Here is an 11,976-nt window from a genome sequence, read left to right as displayed (position 1 = left end):
AAACACCAAATAGGTTTTCCATTATATGTCCCCTTTAAAATGTAGTTGTAGAGGGTTAGCAAAGTAGTAAAATGAATAAAAAGTGGATCTTTTAGTAAGTATGCCAGCTTTGACTAAACACTCTGCCCTTCCAGAGTACAATGAATTTGCTGTCAAATATCTGTCGAATCTAAATATTTATCAGTTATCTGGCGAAATGGATAGGATTTCTGATATCATCATGTATTCCTATTACTAATAGCAGTGTACTGGTGTAAAATATATCAAAATCTAACCTCAAGAAAAATAACAACATAATTCACACAAAGAATTTACACATACCCAAAGAATTTCGGGTAGCTCCACCCCAGTGCTACTGATTGGGCCCTAATTTAAAAGCTCTTTTGTTTATCATTTTCCAGTCATGTATTCTGGAATATTTAAAAGGCTATGAATTTTTTTAGTTTTGTAGATGGATTAAGACAAACATTGAGTGTTTTGTTGTTTTATGTCATGATGTCCAGTTCCTACAAAAGATAGAGCTTCCTGTGTGAGTAATACATAAGACCTCTATGTGTATCTCTAAAATTGAGCTTCATCACTGGCAGGTCAGGTCACACAAGAAAAAGTGGGGAAAAAAAAGATGTTTTATTACTTGTACGCTAAGGTCATTGTATTTAATCAATGCGATATGTCCATTTTGTTAATGGACATATTGCATTGAGAGTCTGCTAATGGCTGGGCCTGTTTTTCCTGAACATTCAGTCAAGTCTGCCACTTAGATAAGACACGTTATACCCATTCTCAGCACAAATGTGTTACTTCTCGATTATTTTCTTGCTTTTTTCCCCAGTCATTTTCTTTTCATGTCTGCGTTTCAGCGCTGTGAGGTACCTGTGTTCTACTCAGGCACGAGGAGAGCGTGTTATCTTGAGAGTCGTTCAGTACAGCGTGTTCTTGTTCAGAACATAGTCTTCTGGACAAAATAATGTTTCATTCGTATCATCAATTTTGCAAGTGGCTACACTCTGAAAGGTTCTCAGCCTCATTAAATGACCAGGCCGTGGTTTTGATGTCCTCAAAGCTGCACAAAAAAGCCTTGGGGACAAAGAGAAAGATAACTGTCCTTGGACAGCGGTTCATTATTTTTTAACATCAAAGGCTGTAGATATGTCTGTAGTCCATTACTGTTTGTGCCACACATTTCAAAACCTAGACGGTAATAATTGCTAGAACAAGCAATGCAGTGTTTTTGGATAATTACACCATAATCCTGGCAAATAAGTCATATAATGTTGCATTTGACTCGGTACTGAAGTGAGAAGTTGGAACTTCGTACTGTGCCATGTCCGACCTCGGTGCTTTTGACCTACACTGTGGGGAAAAAGCATGGATGCCTCCATGACAGCTAGTTAACAACAAGCTAGCCAGCTAACGCTAGGAGTTATGAGTGACAGCTTTAGCATTCATGATGTATTTATCCTCTCAACACAGCAAACACTCTAGTCAGTGTTGTAGATTTAACCAACTACTGTGTCTGTATGCCGACTGATCTAAAACAAATGCTGCTATAATCTCATTTAAATGTACAGAAGTGGTTCTTTATTACTGTTAATGCTGTGAGCAGCCAGGTTGACTTGATGTTATACAGAGTTGAGAACACCATCCTGAATTTCCGAGTAGGAATCCGCAGTTTTTTACTAGTCAGAGGAGTAAAATTCAGATGTAAGAGCTTTAGTCAAATGCGACATAATTTGAACACAAGTTTTGTTCGTTTTTATAGTTCATACTGTGTCCTAAACCACTTGTACAGGTTTGTGCAAACTTACTGAAGACCTAGATGCTGTGTCTGTGTGCTAAGAGAAGTCTTGAGGACATATTTATGGAAAAGATTTGAGTGACCATTGACTTCTATTGTTTGTTAGCAATGTTAGCCTCATAGCTATAGTGCTAAACTATAGAAGAAAAATGTGGACGCCAAACATGTCTTGGCTGATCGACTTCATCCACAAAAGCGGCAAATTGTGTAAATTTGATTTTTCTCCAAATTATTTCTTCAACCCTCTGGGGTCCACGAATGCACTCACACATCAAATTCAATGTTTGTATGTATGTTTCTTTATCTTTGTGATAATACAGTGCAGAAGTATGCTTTAATCATTTCCTGAATGTGTAGACTCTGCCCTTTCTATTCCTTCTCATCACGAGATCATTTGTGACTCACATCTGCAGTTATGAGGCTATTAAATGGCGTAGAGATACACGTCATCTGCCTTTTACAATGTGTAACTGGTGGATTTGTGTGTCCATCTACATTTTGTGTGAAACTGACCACTCAGGAAATCACTAAAGACTGACCCATCATGTCGGAAACTCTCCGTTCTTCAGTCGACATTGGAGGCACATATGAAATGGTGTGCAAAGAGTTTACAGCCGCTAAAGTTGCTGCAGCGATTTTGGAAAGTAGTACGAAGATACCGGAGCATAGATATGGTGTTATATGCAAGTGCCTTTAAAGGTGAACCTAAGAAGATATGCAAAAATCAAGAAAAGCCTATAGACCCCAGAGGGTTAATGAAACATACACCTAGTGTTATTTGAAGGACAGTGGGTCATATATGTACCAGACAGAGTCAATACACTTTATCCTGTCTGCTCTCTGTTGAGGCTCATGCTGATGGGTTCCTATGGGCAGGTCATGAGGGGCATGCACATTCATGTCTGAAATGACCAAGCCTGATCCACACTAGTATCTCACTGCTGTAGATTTTACACATACTCACTGTGTATTAGCTGGTCTTGGCCAATTTCATGGCAAAAAGCACCTCTAATTGATCCCAGAGCACAGGCCTGTTTGTGTGGAGGCTTTGCTTTCTCTTTGTTTGAGGAGAGTAGGAGCTGGAGGTGGACACTAATAACATATCATCCAAATGAACCCATGAACACAGACAACCAGAAGGGAACCTTCATGGCCTTCTAGGTCCTCAGAGAAGGCTTTGGAAAAATGGAAAATTGTCCAATCAGGATTTTTCTCTGTGATATATAGGTAGATACAGCCAAGCAAGCTCTCCCATTGGTTAGGTCTTCAAGAGCTAAAATGAAGGCATTTCGATTCACTACCAAAATCATTATGGAGTGACAGTGGAATCAACCAATCACGTTTTGATTTCCAGTGGCTGAGACCAATTTTGGGAGAAAAAATCTCACTCTAGGCCTTCTAGAAGTCATGGAAACATCAGTGACTGTGAATATAAGCAACAGTCTAACCAGGTTTCAGTCAGTTGTTAGAAATGGAAAGCAGTGGCAGGTCTATATCAGGACTCTTTACTGAAAGAGTCACTGTAAAAATGCAACAAAAATGTAAAATATATAATAACGTCAGTTACAAACGTCTAATAAAACGTAGTATCTTTTACAAGCTGTTTAGTCTTGAACAGCTAAAAAAATGTAGGCACTTCCATTAGCTTAGCGCTAACATACTAAAAGAAATGCCATAGAGGCACTAATAAAAATTAGCATTATTGTTGTGCATTGAGTTAAGAGTTTTCTTCTCATTTTTTTTGACCAGGCTTTGACATTTGTGGCCTGAACTGATAGGGCCCAATCCCATTTCATCCCTTGTCCCTACCACTTAGCCCTTAGCCCTCTGGGGGGGTAGGGTGAAGTGTTCGGGCTACATAGCCCTCCAAACGGAGGTTTTTCAAAGACTCACTCCAAATGGAGTGTTATAAAAAAGAAAAACCGGCAAGATGGCTGCGCGAGTGACCAAAGAAACCCACAAATGTGAATATTTTCTTTTTAAAAAATGACGATAACCACTGTTTTATCTTAGTTTAATGTCTTTTCAATGTATTATGTTCATTTTCTTTGTAACAAGCATATAAATTCGCTAAAAGTATGCTAATGTCTCAGTAGCTAGCTAGCTAATTTTCCCGTTCCACCTTAAATAGTACAGCAGTACCGATGTCTGAAGCACCAGAATGTAACTGCTGCACCATTTAAGGTGGAACAGGAAAATTCAAACAAGAAGCTGGTGAATATCTGACTTCAGCTTCATACCACTGAAGAATTAGCAGTGGTCGATAATAAATAATTCTCTTTGAAGGCATATGATGCCCTAAATGTAACTAAAGCCCAGCAGTGAGGAGCTGAACTTTTCCCTCCTCTGCTTTTACTTTTAAGACAGGCTGGGTCACCTACAGAGCACCGCTAGTAGCTGTTAATGAAGTAATGTTTTTTTTTGTCCCATTTCCTAGGATTGTCCCATTTTGTAGGGCAAGATTTCAACCACTACCCTTTGTAACTCCATTCCAAGGGGTTAGGGTGACACTCGAAAACAAGGAGTAGGGTAAAATGAAGAAATGGGATTGGGCCTTAGCCTAGCTTTAATAGTTATGATTCACCACTGCTGACAACATTACCAGTTTCAACATTGAGCTGTCTCTATTTGTTGAAGATAAAAATAGTTCAAATCCTAGATGGCGACAATAGCTAAAACAAGTGACGCAGTGTTTTTGGATAATCACAAAGAGAATTCACGCTCACATATGTGTTGGTTTACTATTATCCCACAAAAAGGGAATAAAAATGTCATTTTAGCTTTGGAGATGAAAAGCAATATTTATCACGGTCAATAAAGAGAAGTTTTTGTGGCGCAGGATTAGAAGCAGCGTTCTGGCCAGGCCGACCTGCTCTGTCTGAGACTCTGCCGCAGACATCACGCCAAGAAGCATCGAGTGAAAGCAGTAAACAAACTCGGCTGGACGGCAAATGCCAGGCTGGCAGTAAATAATACACTCCTCTCCTATCTGCTAGTCCTCTGAAGGTTATTTCTACTCCGACCAGACAAAACAAAACAGGACGTGAAGCCAAACAAAACCCAGTGCTGATAAGCCGGCGGGCTTATTTTCATTTGAATGGCCCTGGGCGGGGCTGATTTGATTTGTGCATCGCGAGTAGCTGGCAAAGACGCAGATTTGATTTCCGCCTGACCTTTGAGCCGTGGCGAAGGGGCGTCATGCCTGACAAGAGCAGTGGGACTGGCTTCATCTCAACCAGCTCAAATACCCAGCATCGTCCTCTCTGATACATATTCATACACCTCTGCTGCATCCATCCAGAGCAGAATCACCCCCCACCACACATCAACAAGGCCTTTCAGTCAGCACCAGGCCTTCCCTTCCACTGTTCCATTATTAATGTACACCCTCCATACCTATATTCAGAAACGTGAACGCACACAGAAATGGGAGGAGTCATCAATATTTGATGTGTCATGACGTAGTGGGTCCATAATGCATGCTGGTTGATACTGGCACGATGATTTACTGTTAAAAAATACATAGTAAGTTCCACTATTTTAATAAAAATGCATACAAACTAGTTCTACAAAGTACTTATACTGATACCCACTCAGCTAAACAAATTTCAAATGACAGGAAAAGCTCTTTTAGTCATGGTTGCGCACAGGCAAGATCAGAGAACATGTGGAGCACAGGAAATGAAAAATGTCAGATTTATATTTACAATCAATCAAAACTCGTCACTAAGAATTTTGTCTTTTAAATGATGAATTGTTCTTAATGGATCATCATTCTACCAAATTAGTTCAAAGTCAGAGTTGAAAGACATCTCGGACTTTTAACTGACTTGGACTTTAGAATAAAACCCCTTTGCTTTGATTGACCCTAAACCTTAATTATGTTAATTTATTCAAATAATTGAGTGAACATTCCATTTTGGAATTCCATCACTACCAAAACAATCGTAACTCTATCGAAACCTTACCAAATGTTTCAGTAGTGATGGTGCGGTAGTGAGAACTCTATCTAATTTTGACTCGAAACACACCACATGACTAGCACAGCTTTGAACAGTTCACACAGAATGTTTTTCACTAAACACAAAGTTTACTTCATTGCAAAAAAATGTGTTTCGGTATTGACAATTCCTACTGTTTCACTGTGACTTTCAGATTTTGGGGCACATATACTTCAAAACAATGGGATCTAACTGCTACTGGGATGCAGTCTCACTTCCTGCTTTAAAATACAGGGGTGTGGCTAAAATTAGAATCGTCCTATAGACCAAAACTCTGTGTTTGGGTAGTGACATTAAAACGTGGGACAGCATTTTTTTTTTTTTTTTAATTAAACTCATGAAAAATCTAAAAATCTCTTTCTTCTCTATTCTTTAAACCTTCTTTTTAAAAGAAATTAAAAAGATCTTTAAAAGCAACATTGAAAAAAATGCAAAAAAAACATCTAAATATTATGATTACATATTTAAGTATATACGTTGAAATATTGAGGTTAGGATTTGGGACAGCATCTCTTGACTTGACCTGAAAAGCAGCTAGCAATATTTGCTCAGCACTGACTGGAAGCCTAAGGAAGATGGGGCAGGCCTTGAGATCAGTCTGATTGGCTCAGCCTCTATTTGGCATCCCTTCCCTGTAGTTTGGCACACTGCATTTATTGTGTACTGGATTGGATACTCTAATTTATACTACTGATGAAGAGTAGCATACAGCATGAAGTAAATACTGCTGCAGTATACAGTACACAGTACACAGCAATGCTGGAGTGGGTAATCAGGAGTGTTGGGAGAATTCCTGGTGGGCTGGCAGAATTTTGGGTCAGTTACTCTGAGCTAATGTATGAACTCTCACAGAAAAGCACAATAACAATCAATTATGACAAATTAAAAGGATTTTATTTAGGGGATAAACCAGCAGCCCACCTTCGGTGATACAGCCCAGTTTACTGATTGTAACTGCCTTGTACAGTGGACTGAGATCAGATGAAGATGAAGTTAGCTTCTTATTCTCATTTACTGTTCCATAGAGTTTGGGGTGGACTGGTCTGCATCATGTAACTCCTGATCCGAAAACAAGAGTATGCTATTGTGAATACAGTCTGTCTATTCATGTTTGCATAGGTGACGCGTGGTGGTGCTTCATCGGCCTATCAGCTCCCAGCGGAGCTGGAGCTTTAAGTTTCAATACAAGCAGGGAGCACTACAGAGTAGAGGACTGATGTTGCGTCCAAAACCACATACTGCCATCCTAAAATAACTGGCTAAACAGGATAAAATAAAAGGTAATTAATAGGCTATAATTAAACTGCCCCTGTGTTCAGTGTTAGGCTTTAAATGAAAGTATTTCGGTCAGGACCACTTTGTCAAAGAAATTTTATTTCCACTTGCAGTACATTTATATTTGGCGCTATGGCTCTGTTCTGGGACCTCCCTGCCCTTCCATGTGCATACACATTAAGGAGTGCAGGGAGAGCAGCAGAAAGACTCCCCTAGGGTGCAGAACAGAGCAGGCATCAATGACAATAAACATGACATTGAACAAATCAGATACAGCAGGGAGGAGACAGGGGGAGAGGCGGGTGGCTGCGGAGGAAGCGGCAAGGATGGGCGGGCTAAAGATTAAATAAATGCACTGACAAATTTAGCCAATTCTATGTGTAGCCAGCGATCAGCTGAGCTTGACTCTGGGTCCTGCCTGAACTAACGCTATGCTCGATTTCCCTGCTGAAAAAAACAGGGTTGACCATCATACCAGCATCCAAAACACAACATATGCTGGTTTTGCTGGTGACCAGGCATGCTGGGCCTATGCGGTTGCTGAATGGTTCACTGTATAACTGCAACATATAAAGTAAATAATTTGTCATATGAATATCTTATATGCCTCAAATGTTTGTATTTTGGCTAGATAGGCCTTGGTTAGTTTAAACCCAGTGTGAGAAAACAAATATGTGGCACCGTTAGCTTAATGCTAACACAACACAGGAAATTGCATATAGGTGCTAGCATTATCATTGGGGTTGTAAAACATGTACTGAATGATTCACTGTAAAACTGCAATATAGAAAATAAACAATGTGTTTCATGAAGGTCCTACATGCCTCAAATGTGTGTATTTTGGTTAGATATGCCTTAAGTAGTATTAAACCCAGTGTGGGAAAAAATGAATGTGCGGTCCCCTTTGGCTTTATGCTAACACTACACAGCAAATCGCATACAAGCAGTACAAGCAGTGGAAAGCAGTATCATTGTGGTTGTGAATCATTTACTAAATGATTCACTGTAAAACTGCTTTATGTCGTGCCTAAGAACACCCCTCACCTGTGAAATCACAGTAGCACTCAGCCTTTTGTAGCTCATTATCTAATATTTTTAGCATTTGAATAGAACAATGTCATTTCCTCCAGTGTTGGAAGGAGAGTCTAACCAGTCTGCTATCAGAAACAGCCCAGATTAATTTCATTGTCTCATTTAGGAGCAGAGAGACTGGAGCTAAAGTCAGGAGGACTGTATCCCTCGCCTACCGTCAAAAACAATAAATCTCCACTATAATGGCGTTCATATAACAGTCCCAGCAGCACTGCTGTCTGTAATAGAGACACTGGGAATTCACCTTGTTTTCTAAAGGGGGGAAACACAGAGCTTTTCTAATCACGATAAGAAATACAGCCGCACAGATTTCCCCTGGATATGAAAGCACAGCCCAAGGCCGCTGGAGAGGAGTGGAGACAAAGCCGCAGGAGCAGGAGGAGGCTGTTGGAAGTGACAGCTGACATGAGAGAGAAACAAAGAGGGTATAGCTGTCCTCAATAATCAATAAAGTGCTGTTGGAGGGGGGTGTACATCGCGTAGACAGACCACATTTGATATCTCACAAGCACAAAGACATTTTTATTAGAGATGACTCAGACCCGATACCTAGTATCAGTACCGGCCCAATACCAGCAGAAAATGGGAATGAATGTGATTCTGTGACAAATCCAGCTTGAAATATCACACGATTGCTTAGACTATAATGTGAAGAGACATGGGTCACCTGAACAGTAGACTGTAGTCTGATGGTAACATAAGAACAACAAGTAGCTTAGCTAGCTACGTATAGTGGCCTAGAAAGTAAGCATATATCAGTCTGTTGGCTTGATGAGGTAGCACCCTGCTGACTGTATGCCACTGCTGGTCCACCCTCGGACCACCTAGATCAGGGGTCGGCGACCCAAATGTTAAGAAGAGCCATTTTGTCCTTTCAGCAAAAAACAAACCACCTTGAGAGCCGTAATATTTTATGTCTATTTTACCATCTTGGCTGTAAATATGTCTCAGTATGTTTTACTGTGTTAGTATAGGCTTAATATTAGTTTAATATAAACGAAAACGCAGACTTACTTTGCTCTACTTTAAGCTTTAGCTCAGCTATAGCTGCTTTTCTCGCATCTCCGGCAGGAAACTTTTCCAAAAGTACAACCGTTTCTTGCAAAATGTCTCTCAAGGTTTGATTTTTTACGAGGCTGAAGTCGCTTCTCATTCGCCAGCTTCTTGTTTGAATTTTCCTGCTGCACCATTTAAGGTGGAACAGAAGAATTCAAACAAGAAACTGACTTCAGCTTCATGACTTTTTAGTGTTTGACAGTTTCTCATTGCAGATTAAACGTATCCGGAAACCAGCTGGAGTGATTATAAATGCAAAGAAGTCCATTCATCTCCAAATGATCAATATTCTTGTTAAATCTTTAGCTAGGCAAGATTGTTGTCTGCGTTGCTGTGGTGACCAGCAGTCTGCGCGCCAACCTTCAGAGTTAAAGGGTGAATTAGCAGTTATACATTAACTCCAGTGTTTAAGACCATTTATTACTAAAACTGTGTTGAACGATCAGCAGAGCTTTATTTTACTGTAAAGGAGGATTATTTTAGTTTTACCTAAAAATCTAATTCTGCTGTGGAGCCACAACAGGGCAGGAAAAGAGCCGCATGTTGCCGACACTTGGCCTACTTTATTGTCCTGCGTGCAAGTCTAACTAGTTTTTAATCTGCTCAAACAGATTTTAAATACACATAGTCTTTTATTTCAGAACATAAAATACAACAAATACTACAAAGAATTTTGAGAAGAACTATTAATGACTCGGCCTAATATAAAATAATTTTGTTAAAAATGTTGTTGCTGACATTGTGCTAAAGTGGTAACAGCTGTATAGTTATTATACATAGACATTATTTATGATATTGCTGTTAAAATTATTTACAAAATGAATTTACAAAGTATAACAAAAGAAAGAAATGAAGTAAAACTAAGTAAATTGGACTGTGAGTGGAAAATGAGCAATTAAAATTGGCTTTTTGTCTAATACTTTGCTTAACTACCAGTGGGCCTCCAGCTTGGCCATGAGCAGGCCAACAGTGGCCCACTATCCTCTTGCTATCTGTAGAGTTACAACTACTGTAAAATGAATAAAACGCAGATATTTTTTTGCAGTATCCCAGCATCACCTGCACGTGCTACTCTTCTGTGATGCAATGAATGCATCATTAAATATCAGTTTAAAATATCAGTCAAATCTAAACATCTGACCGACACATATATGACTGATATCGTCATGCATCTCAATTAATTTTCTTTTTGGGCAATATATTCTTTCAAAAGGCTGCTGGTGCTTTTCAGAACATTTTTGTTTGGATGGTTTTCTTGCAGACAGCTGCAGGTTTACATCTACTAAAAACAAAAAAGAGAGCTCATCATACCCGCCTTGCAAGAACTGTATTGGCTGCCTGTGTCTTATTAAGATAGATTTTAAAGTTATTAAAACTCTTAGTAGCCATTAAGCATCTGCGAACCTTAGAGAACGTCCCTCTGATTATGTTCCAAGATATGATCTTAGATCTTCTGTAAAATACTGAAAACATTTAGAGAGTTTTTTTTTGTTATTATGCTTCTAAACTGCAGAACTCAGTTCCACCTTTTATTAGGAGTCAAACTCGGTACACTTTTTTATACATTTAAAATCTCCTTAAATTAGCATTTAATTAAAATTTTATCTCTCATTTGATCTGTTATTGTTTCTGATTGTCTAAATTCATACTTACGTAGCATTATTAATTTTTTTTCATTTTATTGCTGTTACCAAACTATAAAAGAAGAAATTATTATTATCTTAATTATTTTAAACATGGTGGTATGAGGCCTTTATTTCATTTATTTGGTCATTACATATTCGTTCATCTGCAGTGGTCTCTCCTCAGTCTATGAGCTGCCTCGGGCCTTGTTGGTCTGAGACCCCCTGAGGCCCCTGGAAGTGAGAAGCCCCTGAGCACCAATCCCACTGGCCTGGTCTGTAGTCCATCTCTGCAGTGGCTGAATGGTTAATGTGTCCAAATACTTTTTGGGGCCACTATACTATATTTTCAAGTCCTTGAGATTAAATAGTCTAGCTTTGCAAATATTCGCACTAAAATTGTTTTTTTTTTGTTTGTTTGTTTGTTTTATGAGACTTGCAGTGTTTGAGCAGCTTTAGAATGATACTTTAAATGCCATTAAGTGAATCGCTTCAAATACACATAGTTTAAAGTTTTGTAGTTTATAAGGAAAAAAGTCTGATCAGTGTATTAGTACCAGCCAATATTCAAGAATTCAGTATCAGAATCTGCATCAGAAAAGAAAAGGTGCTGTTGTGCCACCTCCAATTTTTATTTATGATTCTTTATAACTGTGTACCTCATACAGTGATAGAGACACACTGGGAAAAAGGAGAAGGAGAAGACTAATGTCTTAATGCACTGCAGAGAGAGAGAGAGAGAGAGAGAGAGAGAGAGCAAGCAAGCATGGAAGTTGTCCATAGAGACGTGTGTCTAAAGCTGCAGCCTCGGTCTGCGGCCGGTTGATTACGTAAGTCTCTCTCTCTCTCCCTCTCTCTCTCTCTCTCTCTCTCTCTCTCTCTCCCTCTCTCTCTCTCTCTCTCTCTCTCTCTCTCTCTCTCTCTCTCTCTCTCGGGAACATGGCCCCGCTCTATTTTGCCAGGGCTCTCTCCCAGCCAACCTTGCAGCCAGTCTCATGAATATTTCAAGGCTGTTGCATCAACGCCCAGACTACAGCAGATTGTGGCTGACTATAAATGTTTTATGGCACAGTGCACGTGGGGGAAAAATGTATTTTTAGACCCCCTTTTTGAAAGATCAGTAGGAGAGCAA

This window comes from Colossoma macropomum, unplaced genomic scaffold, assembly GCF_904425465.1.
Source record: "Colossoma macropomum unplaced genomic scaffold, Colossoma_macropomum, whole genome shotgun sequence".
Classification (NCBI taxonomy): Eukaryota; Metazoa; Chordata; class Actinopteri; order Characiformes; family Serrasalmidae; genus Colossoma; species Colossoma macropomum.
This window is presented reverse-complemented; position numbering follows the sequence as displayed.